Source organism: Gossypium hirsutum, chromosome A05 (genome assembly GCF_007990345.1).
Source record: "Gossypium hirsutum isolate 1008001.06 chromosome A05, Gossypium_hirsutum_v2.1, whole genome shotgun sequence".
NCBI lineage: Eukaryota > Viridiplantae > Streptophyta > Magnoliopsida > Malvales > Malvaceae > Gossypium > Gossypium hirsutum.
The window spans coordinates 38,161,392-38,185,485 of record NC_053428.1 but is presented as its reverse complement, the minus strand read 5'-3'; positions in this window follow the sequence as shown (position 1 = coordinate 38,185,485).

Below are 24,094 nucleotides of genomic sequence, written 5' to 3'. Positions count from 1 at the left end.
TTCACTATTTTAATACGAATTAAATCAAATTTTTATAATTTTTTAAAAAGATGAAAGTATAATTTTATCTATATTAATTTAAAATTTTAAAGTACTTCAACAAATAATTTTTAATTTTAAAGAGCTGAATTTCTTTTAAATTAAAATATAAAAACTAATGGTTTGAGTTGATTTGAGATAAATAGAATTTGAAGATTAAAATAAGTGTTGTGCAAATCCTGAAGAAAATAGAGAATGAGAGTAGTTGAGCTTGTTAATGTTTAAATCAATGAAAAGGTTTGATGATAGAGAAATTAAGGCTTAGTTTGGATGGGCGGTGTGTTTACCTCCGGTGAGGTTAAAAACAGCGGTGGCGGTGAGATTGGATATTGTAGCGGTGAGATTGGATATTGTAGCGGTGAGATTAGAAACAATGGTGGAGTGTGTGTTTGGATTCAAACGCAGCTGTAGCGGTGAGATAAGAATAAAAAATGACTATTAAGGACATCAGATTAGAATTGATATATAATAGAAGTTTTTAAATTATTTTACTTTTTTTAAATTATTAAAATATGTGAATTTATAAATTAAATTAATAAAATATTAAAATGTATCTTTCAATATTTTAATGAATTATATAATTAATTTAAATTATTTATTAGATAAAATGATAATTATTTTAATTTTTTAAAGTTAAATATTTTTTATAACAATGATAAATATTATTTTCATAAATAGTAACATTATACTTAGATCAAATTTTGAAGTATCTAAATAGATGATTTTTAATTAAAAAATATAATAACATAAGACATAACAAGTTTCATTATTACTAGAAATTTTAATTATAAATAATTTAAAATAATAAATAATTTTTAATTTTTAATTATAAAAAATACTTATTAAATTTAATATGAAGATTGTATATATTAAATTAATAATATTATTTGAAATTCTTAAATAGAAAATTAGATGTAAAAGGATAAAAGAAAAAGTAAAAAGCATGGATGAAAAGGTACTTTCCATCTTTCAAATGGAATTACAAATTCTTGTTGCATGTAGAACCTCCAGTGGCGCCACTGATACTACAGCATGATGAGAAGACTCCAGTGCGGCAATGGGTAAAATCCAAACACCAATATCAGTGCGATTGATTTCAAAAAAATAGTCTAAACGCACTGAAACTGGAGATTTTTTGTATCCAAAGGGAGCCTAAGTAATACATGGTTGAATTGAAGACAGTAAAGCTTGTTGGCCACCTTGGAAGGTGATTAGTGAGACTCATGTTATTAGAGGCATAGACAAAATAGGTTTTTTTTTATTCTTTTAAATTAATATAATGATGAAATACCTTATTCTAACTGCTTCTTAATATATCTTGGTATTACACTACTCAAGTTTTCATTCGTATTTTTCTACTATTAAAAACCATTTTATAAATTTATTCTTAATAGCTTTTTATTTAAAAGCCACAAGAGTATTTGCCTTTTACCCCCTCCATATTTCTTACTCTTTTTTATTTTATTTTATTTTAAATATAACCGTATATTTTTAATTTTAATTATTAATGCCACATTATTACACTTTTTATCCGGATTAATTTACCAATAAATGTTAAAAATAAACTATTTATGAGACTGAGCCGATTGAAGAATGAAAGATGATACGAATGGGTCAATTTTTTAAAAAATGCTTCCAAATTATAATATTTGAATTTGATATTTTATTTTAAATTGTGATTATTATTTTAAAATTGGACAGCGTTAGTCACACAAACCTGAAAGTGTGAGAAGGAAGGTTGCGTTGCTTTTGTATCAAAAAAACAGAAAAAGATTTGTGCTGTGTTGCTTTGGATTGTAGGATAAAACGGAAAAGGAAAGGTGGAGATTTCGTGTAATGATGTACACCGTTAAAGCAAACACTACACGCCACATTCTTCTCATTTCTTTTTCATCTCTTTTTCCTTATTTCCTTTTCTCTCATTTGACTCCAATTTTAAATATCAAATTTGAAGTTAGGTCAATTTAAACTTTCTTATGCTTTCTTTTCTTATTATTTTTTTAATAAAATTACATAAATAGTCTTAAATGTAAACAAATGAATAATCTACTTTCATTATTTCACTATTAATCAAGTATAATGACTACGTGTGTTTTCTTTTTTGCTAATTTGACCTAAATTCTTTTTCTTGATCCTTTAACTTTTAAAAATTAATTAAGTAGTAATTTTTTACACAGAAACATGATTATCTTGTTAAAATTTTACCAATACTAATGCGGTAATTCAAGTAACAATCCACTTATACTTCACGAAATTTTTAATATATATATATATTAAACATTGAACTAGCTTCAAAAGAAGTTCATAATTTTTTTTAAAAAAATTATCACATATGTAATAAAGTACACATAAGCTATCATGTGACTTATTATATTAGTGCAATTAAATTTTAAATAATTCAATTAATTTTTCCGTAAATCCTTATTGATTAATAATTAACGTAAAAATAAATCAACCAACCAACCAATATATATAAATATAATTACAAATAGTAAAATTACATCAAATTCACATATTCTAAAAAAATAAAGTAATTTATATGGGTCAAATCCTCATCATAATACATTTTAATTAGTACTATAAAAGCCTTTGTATTAAGAGTCAGATTGTATTTTGTTCTATTTATTCAAAACATGAGCAAATTAATCTTTGTATATTAAATTAAAAAGCAAATCGATCCTTCTGCTAAAAATTCTATCTATTTCTACTATTAAAAACAAATCATTATACCGTTTGATTATTTTGTCAGTCATACTAGTTTTTAACAATAAAACTTAATGAAACTTTTAACAAAAAACTATTTATCTAATGTATAGGAATTAATTTATCTATTTTTAAAGTAAAAAGGATAAAATATAATTTAACTCTTAGTACAAAATATTTTACCAAATTATAAATCGGTAATAAATTACTATTACAATCGATTAAAAAAAGCGTAAGTGCAGTAAGTAAAAATAATATTAAATCTCATTAAGGAGGGGCGGTGTTCGGATTCCGGTCATTTTTTGAAAAAAAGTTCTAAAGTTTTTATTTAAATTTGACTTGAGTTAATTTTTTAAATTTATTTATTATTAAAAAATAAAATAAATATATTAATATGTATATATTTTTAATTAAATTTAAGTAAAATAATATATTTTATTATTGATTAAGAAGACGAGTAAGGTTGGACCACTCCAAATGATTTTTAGATTTGTCTAGTGATAACAATAATTAGATATTAAAATCAAATGAATGGGATTAAATTTGGATCAAATTATTTTATATAAAAATTGCAGGATGTTATCTATTCGCCAAAGTATAAGCTTCTTTATAATAATAATAAAAAAATTAAATCCAGCCAAAATGTAAGGAGAATTACAAAAATGAAAACGTATAAATGAAGGTTGAAACAATGTGGCTTGAACGTTTAGAGTTTGTTTGTTGCTGGCAATGACATGGCTTATTCCATATTTAGAACATAAATTGTGCAGCATATGGGCAATAAAAATATGTCATCAAATTAATCATTGCAACTGTTTCTTGCACTGCTTCCCCTCTCGGCAAGACCACAACAATTTCAACATTGCTAATAATAATAATAATAATAATGTAAAGATGAAAATAATTACGCAATTGAAATGAGGTGTAGAGATGGAATAATACTTGTATGCTTCACCGGATATAAGATTACATCTACTTTTATTTTCAAAAAATAAAAATGAGTGTTGCCACCAATTCTTTTTACTAGGTGTGATCGGAGTACCTTATAATTTGATTATTTTGATAAAAGTTTAGATTTACTAAAACGATGATTTTGGTTTACAAAATCTAGAAAATGGATTCAGGAGTCGGTTACGCACGAGAAAGGATTAACACCCTCATAATGCCCTAAATTGATATCTAATTGATTAATTGATGTCTTAGTGTCAAGAATTAAAAATTTGAAGAAAATTCAAAATACAATCCCTCTTTTCATGATGTTTTTTTATTTATTGAAATATCGCTTTCCTAAATCAATCTTCACGCAAATGTCTTATTTCAAGTTAATCGAGGAGAAAAGATCATACCTTGTGAGTTAGGACACGATGTTTTAAATCCTCGATCATTACTTAGATTTTTTTAAAAAAAAATAAATATTCAATTACTTCGGTTTTAGAAAGAAGCCTAATTCCAAAAAATAACGAACCTTGCTTTAGTTTTTTAACATTTCTTATTCGTTAGGTAAAGTAAATGCAACTCTTTTAAAAAAAAACGATATACTTTTTAATTTACCTAAGCCTAATAATAAAATGGATGAATATGTGTTAATACGATATACAGTATGTATGTTGGCAAAATTGAAATAATATAGTAATGGGTAAAAAAGGAAATGATGATATTAAAATGATACGCAAATAAATACATCAAAAAATGAACAAATAAATAAAAGATAAAATAAAGATGCTATGCTAGTGAGTAATAATAATGCAACCATAATGATGAAAATGTCAATTTATAATAATAATAACAATAATCATAATATTAATATGAATAACAAATAATTATAGTGATAATAATGATTAAAAATAAAAAGTACAGTAAAAGGAGAATTTAAATAACATAAATTTTGAATGTTTAAAAAGGGTAAGGAGATAATAAAAAAAATATAATATAATATAAACAGGTCCATAAAGGGTAAAATAAGATAAAATAAGGATTGAATTGAAATTAAAATCAAAATTAAAAGTGAAAATTATAAAGAAATAAATTAATTAAGTAATAAAACAGAATAAAAGACCAAAATAAAATGCGTGAAAAGAAACAGGGACTAAATGGGAAATTGTCCCAAACTCAAGGACACTCGTCATTCCTCAGAGGGTCGGCGCTGAGTCAAGGGGCCAATTCATAAACAAGTAAAAATTGTAGGGAAAAAATAAAAAAACTAAAAAGGAAAGGGACTAAATTGAAACGAGCTGCAAAGGCGGAAGGACCAAAAGAATAAGTAGCCCCCATGTCAAAAATGCTTGGGTCCTGCATGGTTCGGGTCGGATCTCGGGTCACGCTTCAATATGACGCCATTTTGGCGTCCGAAACTTAAGCCCAAAATGACGTCGTTTTATAGGGCTATATGTAACAACCCAATTTTAGCTAAATCAGAACAGTGGTTTCAGAACCACAAATCTAATGTCAAAAAATTATTTTAATATTATTTTCGGTATTTACAGCATGTTATTTGATATGTGTGAAAATTTCGTGAGCTAATTTTATCGATTGGTTGGTTAATTTGAAAAAAAAAGATTAAATCGCGTAAAATGCAAAAGTTGCATTCTATTTGTTAAAAGAGTTTAATTGCTATGATTAATTAAATTTAAAGTCCTTATGATGATATTAGACCATTGGTAGTGTTAATGGACATTAATGAACATGCATTATAAATTTTTATGTTTATTCATTAAGGGTAAATAAGTAATTATGTAATTAAGTTAATAAAAATATAACAAAACATGATTTTTGTTCATCCTCTTTGCCATTGCCGAAATTCCAAGATGAAAAACACCATTTTTATGCATATTAGGGTTCAACATCTTCATAGCTTAATAGGTAAGTGTTTTGAGCTCGATTTTTGATGATTTCTATGTTTTTGTAATCGTTGCAGCTCATGTGTAATTGGTTTTGTCATGGTATAGTTAATGTGTATATGATTTTGTCACGTGTAATTGGTTGATTTGCATTTATTCGATGAATCAAGTTATTCACATATGAGCTTACTAAGTTATGAAGCTGACTTCGTGTTATTTTTCTATATTTTATAGTGAATTAAGGCTAGCTCGGATCCGGGAGTCGTCGGGAACATCATCGCACGATCAAACATATAAGTTGGTACTTTTGGATTATACGTTTATGGTATTTGGCATGTATAGGCTAGATGTGGCATTTTGGTTGTGATTACAGCCATGAGATTTGGCTTGTAAATGATGTTAATATTGATGTGTTTGGCTATTAGAAATGGTTGTTAATAACTTTTTTAAGATGTTTATAATGCCTTGTGAGATGGTTTGTTTTGGTATACATTTGAGTAAGTGAAATGGTTGTATTTGCATAGCATGAATTTTGCATGAATTAGGGTTGATTTTGGCTTCCCTTTGTGTATGGAAATTGTACATTTTGCCTTGTGTAGGTACGTTGAAGTTGGGGTGGCAAATTGGCCTTGCAAATGGCCTATTTTTGTCCACACAGGTGTGTGTCTCAACCGTATGCTACACACGGTCATGGTATATGGTCGTGTGTCCCCTGATGATGCTTATAAATCAAGTCAGTGAGTTACACGGCCTAGACACACGGGGGTGTGGTCGGCCATGTGGCCAAGTCAGTTTACCCTCCAGTTTTCACACGGCCTGGCACATGGGCGTGTCCTTGGCCGTTTGATACAAGTCAGTATGTATGCCCTGTTTCCACACGGCCTGAGACATGGGCGTGTTTGGAGCTATGTGAGGCACACGAACGTGTGACCCTTGTATGGTTAAAAAATTTCTAAGTTTTCAAAATTTTCATACATTATCGGTTTAGTCCCGAATCACTTCTAACGCATGTTTGAGGCCTCGTAGGCCCTTATAAGGGACAATGTGTTTGTGATTAAATAGTATTTGAGTATGAATGCATAAATGTATGAGTTATGTATGTTAAATGATGTATATTGATCGATAATACCTCGTAACCCTACTCCGGCGACAGATACGGGCTAGGGGTGTTACATTTTATTGGTATTAGAGTTATGGTTTAGTCGATTCTAAGACTAATGTAGCGTGTATGTGAGTCTAGCTATACATGCCATATATATAAACTGAGATAGTGTGATGACTTTTGACGTTTTAAACTATGTTTTCATATAGTAATGGATTCTAATTGAGCTATAGCCGATGAGGTTGAGAGTAATGCGCATGCTCCCGCACAAGGGACAGCGCCATCTGATTCTAGACCCATGACGAGCAGTTAAGGAGGAGAAGTTAAAGAAGCCTTCTTCCAAATGATGAACGAATGGTTCACTCAATATATTCGTACAAATCTGGCTGCTTAACAACCTCCATCCTTACCTATTCTTCAATAAATACCTATTGTTCATCAAGTTATAGATCTAATACGGTTGAACAAGCCGCCAGTAGATAAGATTCGTAAATATGGGGCTAAAGAGTTCTGGGCTACTGCTAATGATGCTAAGAGAGCTAAATTCTGGTTTGAAAATACAATTCGAGTATTCGATGAATTGTCTTGTACTCCTGATGAATGTATTAAATATGTTGTATCTTTGCTGATAAACACCGCGTATCAATAGTGGAACACGTTGATATCTGTGGTTCCGAAAGAATGGGAAACTTAGAAGTTCTTTCAATTCGAATTCCGAAAGAAATACATCAGTCAAAGATTTCTCAATCAAAAGCACAAAGAGTTTCTAGAATTAAAATAAGGCTGAATGTCCGTGATAGAATATGAAAGAGAATTTGTACGGTTGAGTAAGTATGCTAGGGAATATGTTTCTACCAAAGAGATTATATGTAAGCGGTTCATTGACGGTTTGAACGAAGATATAAAACTACTAGTCGAAATTCTAGAGTTGAAAGAATGTCATTTTGGTTGAAAAGACTTGTAAAGCTGAGAATCTTAGCAAAGAAAGGAAAAAAACAGATTCAGAAGCTAGAGACTTGAGAAAAAGATCAATAAGTAAGCCGCATCAATCTTCATAAAAAAATCCAGAGATTCGTATGCTCGCCCAAATGCTTCAAACAAATATTCGAACAGAGATCGTAGAAAACAATACTCAAGTTCTAAAGCTCAAGCTAAATCAGTATCGAGTGTTGGTAGTGTGAGAGAAAACAAACCCGAGTGTCAGTAGTGTGGGAGACGATATTTTGGAGAATGTTGGAATAAAAGTAATAAAGCTTGTTACAAATGTGGTTCTGATGGACGTCGAATCCACAAATATAATTCCTACTAAATACTCTGAATAGTAATAAGAGTGCTAGTAGGGTCAAATCCACAGGGATTGGTACTCTAATCGACTTTCGCGTTTTACTTATGAACAAAATGTCGTGTCAATGGTCGTGGCTAGAGTCATGCCCACGACTCAAAACGTACATGTAAAAATTAGAAATAAAATTAAATCGGGTTTTTTTGAAATGTTTAGAAATTAGATAATTGAAACAACATAAAAAATTAATTAAATAAATTAGAAAATAAATTCAAAATTTCACAACAGATAAAATAAGCCTTAGCCTTAGACTTGGTCAATTTCATATCAAGAATCTATCCTCGAAAATTAATCTTCTCCTACAATCGATAAGTTGGTTATTGCAGTTCAGAACGTCCTAACCACCAATTCTTCCTCTAGTAGCTGGTTCCGGTACGACCTGCAAACCAACCCTTGCCAATTATCTAACCAGATACACGTGCTTCCGATTCAAGATTCCGACAGCCTTGCATTTTGAAGAACCCAACTCGAATTAACGGCCTCAGCCGCGTGGGTCGTTTAAACCCGATCACTTCTTCCTCGATTTGTTCTCGAAAATTTGAATACAGCACGGCCGACTTGAATCTCCAACTGTAAGCAAACACGACTCCAACCCAACGTGCACTTTGACTTGAAATCAAATTTAACTTTAAGGGATGATTGGTCTATCCCGATACTTAGGAAAAAATATTAATACCGATATGACAAATTTTAAGCACGAGTACAAATCTCACGATTCTTGATCGGAAAGAACACCAGCCTAAAGCTAAGATAGAATTTAGTTAAGCATGAAATTGTTCATGCTTTATGAGCTTGGAAAGAAGATTGATGATTATGGTGAAGAGATGAATGGAAAGGACTTGGAGAGCAATTGGCCTTTTTATGGAAAAGAAACAAAAAATTGGAGACAAGCTACAAAATGTAACGTCAAATTGAAGAGAAAAAAAAATGATATTCCAATTCCAAATTGAAGAAGGAAATACAAGAGATAGAGCAATTCAATTCCAAAATGAAATAGGAATGTAAAGACAAGGGTATGATTTTCTAAGAACTAAAAGCCCCTATTTATATACACGGGGTTTACTAAAAATAGCTTAACCTAAATTAATAAAATAAATTAAATTAAAAATAAATAATAAATAATAAAATAAAATAAAACAAAATAATATCTTCCTATTTTTAGCTTTTTACAAAGTCAAAATATATGATAAATCCTTGGCTTTCTCCATCCTTTTCATTTAGCCCTAATTCAACAATTTGTCTTTCAATTTGGCCCCTTTTTGCTCGTTTTTGACCAATTGCATCACTGACAAGATTAAATCATAAAAACACCAATTAAGCATGGATCAATTCAAAAATAAACCAAATTAAGCACAAGAATCATGTAAATCAATATGTTTATCAACTCTTCCTACTTAGCTCATGCTTGCCCTCAAGCATGTTGTTCTTTCAAACATTAAAATTTATTCTACAATTTATTAAAAATCGAGCCTCTTTTTTGCATACATAATTAATGTAAACAACTTAGGCAAAAATAAATAAAAGTTCAAGATATAAAGTTTGATCAACAAGTATCATAAAATTGAAATATGTGTACTAAATAATTTCATTAAATTGAGTTCGAATCCAATAATTTGCAAGGCATTATTAATTAACTACGCATTAGAAGAATAAAATTATTGACGTGGTCAAACCTTTTTACGCAAACTAGGATGACAACCCAAGCACCCTATCCCGGTTACTCAGTTCAAACAATCTTTTATTTATTTATTTATTTATTTATTTTTTGTGTAAAGGCTCAGTTAGCGGAATGTTTATAAGTGATCGACTTGTTACTCGAACCTTTTTACGCGAGATAAGATGACAACCCAAGCACCTTACCCCAGTTACTCAATCCGGTCACGTTTTCAAAACTTCACTCATAACTTGAACCTTCATTTATTTACTTTTTTATTTATGCACAAGCAAATATAATTTTCCAAACAATCAATTCATACGAAAAAAACCTAGCTACATATATCAACTTTTAATCACACATGTCGACTAATTTATATATTTGAACATTTTAATTCAAAATATGCCCAATTGTTCTAATTAGTTAAGTATGAGATTTAAAGGCTCAATGTCACATAACCTATCGAATGATTTCAACGTAAGATTAAACACATGCAAAAGACAGATATGTAGCAAAAATCATGCATATTTACCATCCAACCCCCTACTTAATCTATACTTGTCCTCAAGCATGTGTTATATGCAATAAAGTTTAGCAACTCAAACAACAAGCAAAGAGAAAGGTTAAGAATACTTCCCATGTGTTTCAATAGATGTTGTCGGTGTTGGGAAATAATTGTCAGCATTTAGCACGGCGTACCCACACCACTATCATTATCCGACTTCTAGAAAACCTCCATTACGTTCTTGAAAACAACGAATTCCCTGGATTAAATAAAAATTTATTTATTTACAACCTAAATCTTACTAAAACTCAAAATTAAATAAATGAAAATAAATTTGGATTGCCTCCCAAAAAGCGCTTTTGTTTAACGTCGTTAGCTCGACGACCATAAATGTTATCCGTTTGGATCATTGAGACTTAGTTTTTCCATCTCGTGCACTTGAATGTTCTTGCAGAAAAGTTTCGACCTTTGCCCATTATCTTTGAAGCCCTTCCTAGATTCCCCTATCATTAGTGGATTAAGGTGTCTTTGAGCTTCTCCGTCCAAGTTTGCATTTTTCTCTATCGAAATCATTGTACGTTCTGGAAACGGTTTCATCTCTAATTTCGAGGCTTTCATGACAGCTTCATGAATTAGTTTTTTTATCATCGATAATTCCTCTTGCTTAACATCGAGATCTACATTCCTGCAAGGCACAATTTGTGAATTATTATTGGGATGTCCCATATCCTCATAAACTTTAAACGTAACCACTTCACTGTCAAATTCCATGGTAAATGTTCCACTCCAAACATCAATTTTCGTTCGTACAGTACTTAAGAATGGTCTCCCAAGAAGTATCTCAGACGAATTGACTGAGTTGTCATCCTTCATGTCGATGATGTAAAAGTCTACAGGAAATATCATTTCGTTTACCTTAACAAGAACATCTTCCAGCACTCCTTTCGGATGCACTACGGATCTATCTACAAGCTGAATAATCACACATGTTTCCTTTAAAAGACTCGCGTTAAGTAGTTTATAAATTGCCAAAGGCATAACATTAATTGATGGGCCTAAGTCACACATTGCTTTTTTACTACCGACACTACCTATTTTACAAGATATGAAAAACATACCTTGGTCCTTACATTTGGGCGGTATTTTCAGTTGCAAAACAGCAGAGACATTTTCTCTGACACTTACCTTTTCATTGCCTAGAAGTTTCCTTTTACTTGTGCATAACTCTTTTAGGAATTTTGCGTATCGTAGGATCTGCTTAATCGCATCGAGAAGAGGTATGTTGATTTCCACCTTTCGAAAGGTGTCAAAGATCTCCTTCTCGTCTCGCTCCTTCTTCCATTGGACAAGTCTTCTAGGAAACGGAAGTGGTACTGCAAATGACTTTTATGGTGCTAACTCTACTGGAGCCTTTGTATCAAGTTTCTTCTCATTTTGACCAGTTTCGTGGGCACGACTCATGACAAGTATGGGCTCTAAAACCTTCCTGCTCCTCAATGTTATAGCGCTTACATTGTGTCGAGGATTTGGCTCAGTTTGAGACGGCAACTTACTTTGGGACTCCTAACGGCTAATCGTGAACACAAGTTTGCTCACTTGTTTGTCCAACTCTTGCAAATGCATGTCAGTTTTTTGTTGGAATTTCTCAGTACTGTTGGCTAACCTTTTCCACTATGGCTTCCAAAGATGACTTTAGGGGTGGTGTCTGTTGATTCTGCGACGACCTTTGTTGAAACGGTTGGTTGAACCACGGATTCGTCCCATAACTGAGATTCGGGTGATCTCTCTACCCCATATTATACGAGTTCGAGTAGTGGTCATATTGTCTTTGGGGTGGTCCTAGAAAGTTTCCTACAACATTTGCTTATTCTGTCGAATCCTCCTGTAAAATCGGACATGAGTCCATCGAATGGTCTGGCTTAGCGCAAATTCTGCACAACCGTGCTGGGCTCATCTTATCTATAAGCAAAGTTTGAAAAAAGTTAGTCAACTTGTCAATTTTATCTTCTAGAGATAGAGAACTTAACTCATGAACCCGTCTCGTGGGTTCTGTGGCCGGTCGAAATTATTGAGAATTAGCAACCATGGACGAAATCAACTCTCTCGCTCTTTGGGGAGTCATATTTACTAGTGCCGCCCACTTGCAGCATCTATCATCTTCATCTCCATCAGGAGTAATCCTCATAAAAATACTGCAAGAGTGACTGTTCAGTCAGTCCATGTTGTGGGCAGTTTGCGTACAACTTTTTGTATCGCTCTCAGTAATCGTAGAGCGATTTAGTATCCTTTTGACGGATTCCTATGATGTCCCTCCTTAGTTCGGCCACCCGAGCTGCAAAGAAGAACATGTCAAGAAACAAACAAGACATGTCAGACCATGTATTGACCTTTCCCGGAGGTAAATAAAATAGCCACTCTCTAGCAGAGTCAGCTAATGAGAACGGAAAAGCACGAAGTTTGATTTGAGTTTTCTATTACTCCTTGAGGCTTCATACTTGTGCACACCATATGGAATTCTTTAAGGTGGGTGTGCGGATTTTCATTTTGTAGTCCACGAAAAGTGGGCAGTAGATGGATCAAACTTGACTTTAGCTCGAACGGCGTTCCCCCTACTGGATAGGTTATACATAAGGCTTGTTGTTCATCCGGTGCCGCTTCGAGCTGACGTATCGTCTGTTCGGATATCTCGTCTGGTTCGTCAAAAATTTCTTCGGTGTAAGATATGGTTTCAAATTCGGGATTTGGCCGTTTACCACGTCTTTGGCTTCTCTTTGTAGTTGTCGGGCCAATTTCTCAATTTTTGGCTCAAACTCTAGATTTCTCGATTCTGATCTGGTCATAAGGTAGACAAACAAAAGTTAGAAAATATCCCCAATCCCCGGCAACGGCGCCAAAATTTGATGGGCGTCAAATCCACCAAATATAATTCCTACTAAATACTCTGAATAGTAGTAAGAGTGGTAGTAGGGTCGAATCCACAAGGATTGGTACTCTAATCGAATTTCGCATTTTACTTATGAACAGAATTTCGTGTCAAGCGTTGTGGCTAAAGTCGTGCCCACGACTCAAAACATACCTGCAAAAATTAGAAATAAAATTAAATCGGGGGTTTTTTTTGAAATGTTTAGAAACTAGATAATTTAAACAACAAAAACAATTAATTAAATAAATTAGAAAATAAATTCAAAATTTCGCAACAGATAAAATAAGCCTTAACCTTAGACTCGGTCAATTTCATATCAAGAATCGATTCTCGAAAATTAATCTTCTCCTCCGATCGATAAGCTAGTTATAGCAATTAAGAACGTCCTAACCACCAATTCTTCCTCTAGTAGCTGGTTCCGGTACGACCTGCAAACCAACCCTTGTCGATTATCTAACCAAGATACACGTGTTCCCGATTCAAGATTCCGGCAGCTTTGCATTCTGAAGAACTCAACTCGAATTAACGGCCTCAACCGTGTGGGTCGTTTAAACCCGATCAGTTCTTCCTCGATTTTTTCTCGAAAATCTGAATACAGCACGACAGACTAGAATATCCAACTGTAAGCAAACACGACTCCAACCCAATGTGCACTTTGACTTGAAATCGAATTTAATTTTAAAGGATGATTGGTCTATCCCGATACTTAGGAAAAAAATTAATATCGATATGACGAATTTTAAGTGCGAGTACGAATCTCACGATTCTTGACCGAAAAGAACACCGGACTAAAGCTAAGATAGAATTTAGTTAAGCATGAAATTGTTCATACTTTATGAGCTTGGAAAGAAGATTAATGATTATGGTGAAGAGATGAATGGAAAGGACTTGGAGAGCAATTGGTCATATTATGGAAAAGAAACAAAAAATTGGAGACAAGCTACAAATTGTAATGTCAAATTGAAGAGAAAAAAAATGATATTCCAATTCCAAATTAAAGAAGGAAATACAATAGAGAGAGTAATTCAATTCCAAAATGAAATAGAAATGTAAAGACAATGGGATGATTTTCTAAGAACTAAAAGCCCCTATTTATATATATGGGGTTTAGAAAAATAGCTTAACCTAAATTAATAAAATAAAATAAAATAAAAATAAAAATAAATAATAAAATAAAATAAAACAAAATAATATCTTCTTATTTTTAGCTTTTTACAAAGTCAAAATATATGATAAATCCTTGGTTTTCTCTATCCTTTTCATTTAGCCCCAATTCAACAATTTGTCTTTCAATTTGGCCCCTTTTTGCTCGTTTTTGACCAATTGCATCCCTGATAAGATTAAATCATAAAAACACCAATTAAGCAGAGATCAATTCAAAAATAAACCAAATTAAGCACAAGAATCATGTAAATTAATATGTTTATCAGGTTCGCTAGATTACTTCAAATTAATATGTTTATCAGGTTCGCTAGATCACTTCATCCGAGATTGACCTGAGCTGGATGAGAAAGATAAAGTTCAGAATGTGAGACTAAGTAACACGTCGAATAAAGGTAGACCACCTAGAATTGCTGAAAATGTAAGTGGTAGTAGAGGGGCGATAAAGGATTCAGCTATGAGATTTGAGGCCAAAGCACCTGCTATAGCCTACGCTATTCGCGCTCGCGAAGAAGCGTCATCTCCAGATGTTACCACCGGTACTTTCACTCTCTATGATACTAATGTGATTGCATTGATAGATCCAGGATCAACTCATTCTTATATATGTATGAATTTAATATCTACTAAGACTTTGCCTGTAGAGTCTACTTAATTTGTGTTTAGAGTATCGAACCCCTTAGGCAAATGTGTTTTGGTTGAAAAAGTATGCAAGAATTGTTTGTTAATGAATCGAGATTTCTGTTTTCTGACTAATCTGATGTTGTTGCCATTTAATATGTAATGGCCTAAATTCAAGGTTACCAGAACAGTGGTTTCGAAACCAAAAATCTGATTTAAAGAGAAATTTATTTTAATATTTTTTCATGAATATTGATATGATAGGAAAATCGTATGAAAATATCAATTGAAAAATTTTACCGATTTAGTGGTTAGTTAGAAAAAGAAATTATTGAATAAATCGGGTAAAAACAAGGTATCGAGATCTCAATCTCAATCTCATAAAACTGAGTCAGAAATGTTTTTATAAATATTTATGAAATGTTAGTGATGTGGTATTAAAATTTCGTTAGGAAATTTTAATGTTTGGGTAGTCAATTAAATGAAAAGGACTAAATTAGAAAAGGTGTAAAAGTTTCTAGAATGATTAAATAGCTTATGTGTCTAATGAGAAATGATTTAAAAGGAAGTTAAACCCAAAATTTATTTGGGCTGGACGGCAAGGACATGAAATCAGTTGGAAAATTGATGATTTAAGGGCAAAATTAGAATATTGCATAATTAACGAAATAGGAAATATCTAGATTTCTCTTCATTTCTCTTCATTATCTTTAGCCAAAATTCCATAGGAGGGGTTCTTTAAGCTGGTATTCCATAATTTTTGCACCAAGTGAGTTAATCCTTGCCTTTTTCTTATAATTTTTGTGTTTTTAAGACTTTTACAACTAGGTCCTATTATTAAATTCATTAGTTTTTGATTTCATGGATGAAATTGAAAGTCACCATGGTTGAGTGTTGTAAGTTTATGATGAAATAGCATGAAATTGAAGCTTTAATTTGTTTATGAGATGATTTTATTAGGTAATTTCAATAGAAATTGATTTTTAGGACCTAATTGTGAAAATGTTTGGAATTAAAATATAGTGCTGAAATTTTGGTTCCCAAAGGTTATAAAGTAGTTTAAAGTGATAGAATAAAGTGTTAATTGAGAAAAACAAGCTCAATTGAGAGGCTAATTGAGTAGAGACGAAATTATTATTTATTAAAAGCTTAGGGGAATAATAGTAATAAACAGCTTGCACTAAAATACTTTTGGACAACAACAGTAGACTAACTTTGAAAAATCACCATAAATTGTGGAAATCGAATTAAAAGATGACAAAATATGGAATTAAATTCTAGTTTCTCATAGGAGAAACAGTGTAAGCAATGGATTTGTAAATCATGAGATATAATAAATTTTGTGAGATAAGGTCAGAATGATTTCGAGTTCCCCTGTTGTGACTTTTAAAAATCATAAAAAATTGAATAAAAATAATTATGGGATTAAATTTATATTTTTAAAATTCTGAATAAGTCTATTTTCAAGAGAAACAAACGAAAACATCATCTGAATCCTGTATGAAGAGATAATTAATTTTTAGTTAAGAAGGGTCAGAACTGTCAGACAGCAGAACAGGGGTGACTTTAAAGAATAAAATGTACTTATTGGCTAAACAAAAAATTATAAAAAATTTTATGGTAAGAAGATATGTGAGTCTAGTTTCAGGAAAAATTATTGGATCCTAATTTTGAGTTCTGTAGCTCAAGATAAAAATAATTTAGTGACTATGACTCAAGTAGACAGCTTTGAATGAACTATAAATAATAATGGAATTATAGAGAATGTTGCATATGAATATGAAATGTATTAAATTGATAATTAAATTTATTTATTTAGATCCAGAAAATTTAAATACAAAGCTAGATCGAAGAAAAGAAAAATTTTGGGATTAGTAGATTTGTGCATACGAACAAGTATCGAGGTAAGTTGGTGTAACTTGAATTATATTCTTAAATGCTTGAAATGCATGTTATTGATGTGAATATGATTTGAATGTTCATTGTATGAAAATTGATGAAACATTGATATATTTGATAAAAGGGGAAGAAATCCTGGTTGAATGAAAGGAAAATTCGATGGATCTCTGAAAAGGAATTGACGGTAAAAAGCATCTTGCTCGGACGGGTGATCCTATACTGATATAGCCCTTCGAAGAATATGTGTAAAATGGATTTAGCCCATACGGGTAATCCGAATTAGGGTATGAATTTAGCCTAGACTGGTAATTCAAATCTAAGCTCATTAGTGTAATTGTCATTGCAGGGGATTTAGCCTGGACTGGTAATCCCCATAATACTCTATGAGTTTATATTACAGGGGATTTAGCCTGGTCTGGTAATCCCACTGTAAGAATGAGGTTCGCGGACTGTGCTCTCTGAAATGGAAATATGCGTACATGAATATGAATTGAAGGACCCGGAAATTGTACACTAAAAGTGTACCTCTGAAAATCTATCAAAAATTTCGAGAAATTCAACGGGATAAATATGAAAAAATAATAAGGGAATGGAAATCATGGTATTGATGAGCTCATCAATCATGGTATATATATATTATTGACACATGGAAATTATTGGACTAACTTGAATGTTGAGTTTGTGCATGTTAAAGTAATAATGTATTGAATGGATATATGAATGTTTATTGCATTGTATTAAAAATATTAGGTAAGTATAATTCTTGTTACATGAGCTTCCTAAGCACAAAGAGCTTATCCTGTTTCCTTTTCCCCTGTTTTGTAGTGTTAAGAGCTCGGAGGTCGGATTCGGTTGAAGACACATCACACTATCAACCTCAAGATTTCTGTATATAAAGAAACTTTATTTTGGAAATCAATGGCATGAATAAGCTAATATAGTAAATGTTAATGTGAAATGATTGTAAGGTCATCAATTGGTATGGCTAGCAAATTTTAATTTTGGTATATGATGAGGTTATCTTATAAATATGCATGAATCTATCTTGAAAATATGTTAGATTGGATTGGTTGATGTGGATTGGTCTCGGTTTAAAATTGCATGGAAGGTTAGATATCTATAAATGGGTTATATTGAGTTAAAAAAATTAAAAAATTAATTCGTAAACTCTGGTAATGCCTCGTACCCTATTCCGGTAACGAATACGGGTAGGGGGTGTTACATGATGAATTTGATGTGATTTTGGGTATGGATTAGCTAACGATGCATGATGCTATAGTGAATTGTAGACGAAAGACAATTGAATTGAAATGTCAGAATAATGAGACTATTAGAATTGAATTTGATGATCTGAATAGTTTGCTAGTTATGATCTCGTCTATGTTAGCTTAGAGATTTGTGAGAAAGGGGTGTGAAGGTTATCTTGCTTATGTACTTGATACGAAAGTGACAGAAATAAAGATTGAATTAGTACCAGTTGTGTGCGAGTATCTAGATGTATTTCCCAAAGAGTTACCGGGTTTACCACCTATCATAGAGGTTGAGTTTGGTATTGAATTAGTACCGGGAACAACATCGATATTGGTAGCTCTGTACAGAATGGCTCCAACAGAGTTAAAAGAAATGAAAGCTCGGTTGCAAGAGTTGATAGATAGAGGTTTTGCTAGACCGAGTTTCTCTCCCTAGGGTGCACCAGTGTCATTTGTGAAAAAGAAAAATGGCACGATGAAAATGTGTATAGACTATTGACAGCTAAACAAAGTGATGATTAAGAATAAATACCCTTTTCCACGAATAGATAATTGTTTGATCAGTTAAAAAAAGCAACAGTGTTTTCAAAAATTGATTTGAGATCAAGTTATTACCACTTGCGAGTTAAAGACTCAAATGTGCCAAAGACTGTATTTAGAACAAGGTACAGACACTACGAATTTCTTGTTATGCCTTTTGGACTAACAAATGCACCTGCTATTTTTATGGACTTAATGAACTGGATTTTCAGGCCGTACTTAGACTAATTCGTAGTTGTGTTTATTGATGACATTTTGATTTACTCTCGTGATGAATCTGAGCATACCGAGCATTTAAAAATCGTGTTATAAACTTTGAGAGATAAACAGTTATTTGCAAAGTTCAGCAAATGTGAGTTTTGGCTACGAGAGGTGGTTTTCTAGGACATATAGTTTCAGCAATTGGTATCTGAATTGACCTGAGCAAAATTTCTGCGATTATAGATTGGAAGCCTCTGAGACTAGCCGAATTCTATAGCTTTCTAGGACTAGCCGGTTATTATAGATGATTTGTGAAAGGCTTCTCGATGATTACGACTCCGATGACATGATTGCTTCAAAAAGATGTTAAATTTGAGTGGTCAGAAAAGTGTCAATAGAGCTTTGAGTAGTTGAAATCATTATTGACAAAAGCACCAGTGTTAGTTCAGCCTGAGTCGGGTAAAGAATTCGTAGTTTTCAATGATACATCGTTAAATGACCTAGGTCATGTTTTGATGTAGGAAAGTAAAGTTGTAGCTTATGCCTTGAGATAGTTGAAGCCGTACAAAAAGAATTATTGGACGCACGATCTAGAGTTAGCCGCGATAGTGTTCGTATTTAAAATTTGGCGTCATTACTTGTTTGGTGCAAAATGCCATATTTATACTGACCACAAAAAGCTTGAAATATCTGATGACTTAGAAAGATTTGAATTTGCGACAACAGGGATGGTTAAAATTGCTAAAAGACTATGAATTAGTGATTGACTATCATCCGGGGAAAGCGAACGTAGTTGCTGATGCTTTGAGTCAAAAGTCCTTATTTGCTTTACGTGCTTTGAACACACAATTAGCTTTGTCGATGATGGTTCGATAGTAGCCGAGTTGAAAGCGAGACCGTTATTTCTACAGCAGATTTGTGAGGCTCAAAAATTTGATAATGAATTACAAGCAAAGCGAGCTCAGTGTGAGCCGACTTCTGATTCAGAGTTTCGAATAGGGCCTGATGACTGTTTGATGTTTCATGATAGAATATGTGTACCAAGAAATTCTGAGCTCATTCAAAAGATTCTAAACAAAGTACACAATAGTTGTTTATCAGTACATCCAGGAAGCACGAAAATATATAACGATTTGAGACAGCTTTATTGGTGGCACAACATGAAACGATATATCTCTAAATTTGTTTTGAAATGTTTGATTTGTCAAGTTAAAGCTAAGCATCAAGTGCCGTCAGGTTTATTATAGCCTATTATGATTCCTAAGTAGAAGTGGGATAGAGTAACAATGGATTTAGTATCGAGTTTGCCCTTATTTTCGAAAAAGAGATATGCAATCTAGGTTGTTGTTGACAGATTGACGAAATCAACACATTTCATTCTGGTACGTACATATTTCTCGCTTGATAAATTAGCTGAGTTGTATATTTCTGAAATTGTGAGATTACATGGTGTTCCCCTATCTATTGTTTTGGATAAAGATCCAAGATTTACTTCACGATTTTGGAATAAATTGTAAGAAGCTTTGGGTTCAAAGCTGCATTTTAGCACTGCATTTCACCCGCAAATGAATGGTCAATCTGAACGAGTTATTCAGATACTTAAGGATATGTTGCGTTGTTGCATTCTTGAGTTTGAAGGTAGCTGGGAGAAATATCTATCGCTGATTGAATTTGCTTACAATAATATCTTCCAATAGAGTATAAAAATGGCACCGTACGAAGCTCTATATGGTCGTAAATGTTGAACACCATTATACTGGAGTGAGCTCAGCAAAAATAAGATTCACGAGGTTGATCTGATCAGAGAGACTGAAGAAAAAGTGAAAGTAATTTGTGATAGTTTGAAAGCAGCTTCGGATCGACAAAAATTGTACGCAGACTTGAAACGGAAAGATATTGAGTTCCAGAACGGGGATAAAGTGTTTTTGAAAGTGTAGCCATGGAAAAAAGGTATTGCGATTTGGTCAGAAAGGGAAATTGAGTCCACAATTCATCGGGCCATATGAAATTACTGAGCAAGTTGGGCCAATGGCATATCGACTATCTTTACCGTCTGAGTTAGAGAAAATACATAATGTGTTTCATGTGTCGATGCTTCAATGATACCGATCCGACCCTTCACATGTCATTTTCCCAACCGAGGTTAAAATTTAGTCTGATATGCCATATGCTGAAGAACCGACTCGAATTTTAGCTCGTGAGATCAAAAATCTGAAAAATAAGATAATTGCATTAGTGAAAGTATTATGGCATCGACACAGGGTTGAATAAGCTACATTAGAACCTAAGGATGCTAGGAGAAACCAATACCCGAACCTATTCACTGGTAAGATTTTCGGGGATGAAAATCCTTAAGAGGGGAGAGTTGTAACAGCCCGATTTTAACTAAATCAGAACAGTGGTTTCAGAACCATGAATTTGATGTCAAAAAATTATTTTAATATTATTTTCGGTATTTACAGCATGTTATTTGATGTGTGAAAATTTTGTGAGCTAATTTTATCGATTGGTTGGTTAATTTGATAAAAATGATTAAATCGCGTAAAATGCAAAAGTTGCATTCTACTTGTTAAAGGTGTTTAATTTCTATGATTAATTAAATTCAAAATCCTTATGATGATATTAGACCATTGGTAGTGTTAATGGACATTAATGGACATGCATTATAAATTTTTATGTACATTCATTAAGCGTAAATAGGTAATTATGTAATTAAGTTAATAAAAATATAACAGAACATGATTTTTGTTCATCCTGTTATCCATTGCCGAAACTCTAAGGTGAAAAACACCATTTTTATGCATATTAGGGCTCGACATCTTCATAGCTTAATTGGTAAGTGTTTTGAGCTTGGTTTTTTATCAAATCTATGTTTTTGTAATCGTTGCAGCTCAATCTAGCTAGCCTGTACCTTTATTTTCGAAACTGTTAAAGATTTTGAGAGTTGCCATTGTTGAATCTATGTGTTCTTTGATGTTTAATGTTGAAATATGAAAGCTTGATGATAGTTTTACATGTTTTGTTAAGTAATTTTTGATGAAAATGCATAATAGGGATTAAATTGTGAAATGTGCAAATTGTGTAGTTGAAATGTGAAATTAATAAAAGTTTTGGGCTGCTAGTGACCTATATATAATTCGGCCAAGTATGGTCTTATTGAATTGTGTGAATTTTGTGTATTTGTGAAATAGGGACTAATTGATTAAGTGCGAAAGTTTAGGGGCTAATGTATAAAAATGCCCAAATTTGTATTTTTGGATTAATCGAATGAGTAGATGAATAAATAAGTTAATTTTGAATTCATATAGATCAAGAAAGAAAGAATTCAGATTTAGATTAGGAGAGAAGCAAGGTTATCGAGTAGTCGACCCGATCCGTCAATTTCGAATACGAGGTAAGTTCGTATGTGATGATTACATTATAAATGTATGTTAAAATGCTTCAATATTGCATAAATTGTTAAAACGGGATTATGCATAATATATGAATTGTGAAAATGACTCTACGAATGCATTCGATGATAGAAATGAAAAGTGTGAAAGCCCGGTTGAACCTTAAGAATAGTTTTGGATACTATTGACATGTCAGTAATTGATACGTTGAGTTGGTTTTGGGACATGATATTAGCACTTCGGGTGCGTATTTTACCGATTCGGCTTAGGCCCATGCATATCGGATGATTTGGCTTCGGGCTATGATAATAGTTCTTCGGATAAGTTACCTTGATTTGGCTATGGGCGATGGTATAGGTACTTATCGTACGAGACTCCTGAGTGTCGAAACCATTTTTTGAAAACGGTCAACTTTTTATTTAAAACGAAAGCAGGAGTCACCACCGATTCTTGAGGTGGGATCGGATCACCTAGTGATTTGGTCGTTTTAATAAAATATTTTAATTTACTAAAATAATGATTTTGGTCTACGAAAGCAGAGAAAAACGGGTTCGGGAGTCGGTTACGTACGAGGAAGGATTAGCACCCTCGTAACGCCCAAAATTGGTACCTAATTGATTACTTAATGTCTTAATGTCGAATGTTGAAAATTTGGAAAAAATTAGAAATACGATCCCTTTTTATTAATGTTAACCTTTTAAAAAAAACGCTTGAATTAGATTGAAATGAGTATCAAAGGCCTACTCGTCTTGCGATAACAATATACCACATCCCGTAAGTTAGGATGCGACACTTGAACCATCGAGGACAAGCTTGCCTTTAATTTTTTATTTAAAACTTAGGTATTCTAAATTTAGAAGGATGTTCAGTCGTTTAGATTTGACGAGAAAACCAAAACCTCGTAAGTTAGGGTACGACTTCTCGAATTTCAAAAAAAAACGAAACATTGCCTCACTTTTAAAATTTTTTAATAATAGCGATTACAAAACCGGAACGATACGTGCTATTTAGTTGAAGTAAAATATGACGACCTATATTAGATAAACACATTGGGACTTAATACGGATGTGATTTAAATGAAATAAAATAAAAAGGCAATATAGAGCATAGAATAATAATACATGAATTAAAAGCTATGTTAACGAATGTCAACAATATGAAAATATTAATAAATAATTCCTAGAGCATATAATGGCAATATTCACATAATGTGCACCATTTTTTAATACCAATTAATAATCAAAGACAAATGAAATAAAATAATATCCAAAAATAATTTAGGGTAAATAATATAAAAGGTTTAAAATAAATAATAAATGAAACAACTTCAAGTAAATAGTATATAAAAAACAGTTTCAAATAAATAATGTATAAAAAAACTTAAAATAAATAATAATAAAGCAACTTAAAATAAATAATATAAAAAATTTAAAATGAATAACATATAAAACAGTTTACATTGAATATTATATGTGAAAATTTAAGATAGATGATATATAAAATAATTTTAAATAAATAATATATAAAAAATATTTAAAATAAATAATATACAAAGCAATTTAAAATAAATAATATAAAAGACACTTTAAAATAACATGTAAAAGACTTTAAGGTAAATAATATGTAAAAAGAAATTTAAAATAAATAATATACAAAACGGTTTAAAAATAAAAGATATATATAAAAAAATAATTCAAAATAAATAATATATAAGATTTTAAAATAAATAATATATAAAAATTTAAAACGGATAATAGTTTAAAATACATAATATGTAAAAAAAACTTAAAATAAATAGTAATAAAACAATTTAAAATATATAATATATGAGAAAAAAGGGTTTAAAATAAATAAATAACAAATTTGCAAAAATAAATTGAAATCAAACAGATTTAGGACTAAATTAGGACAAAAATGAAATTAAA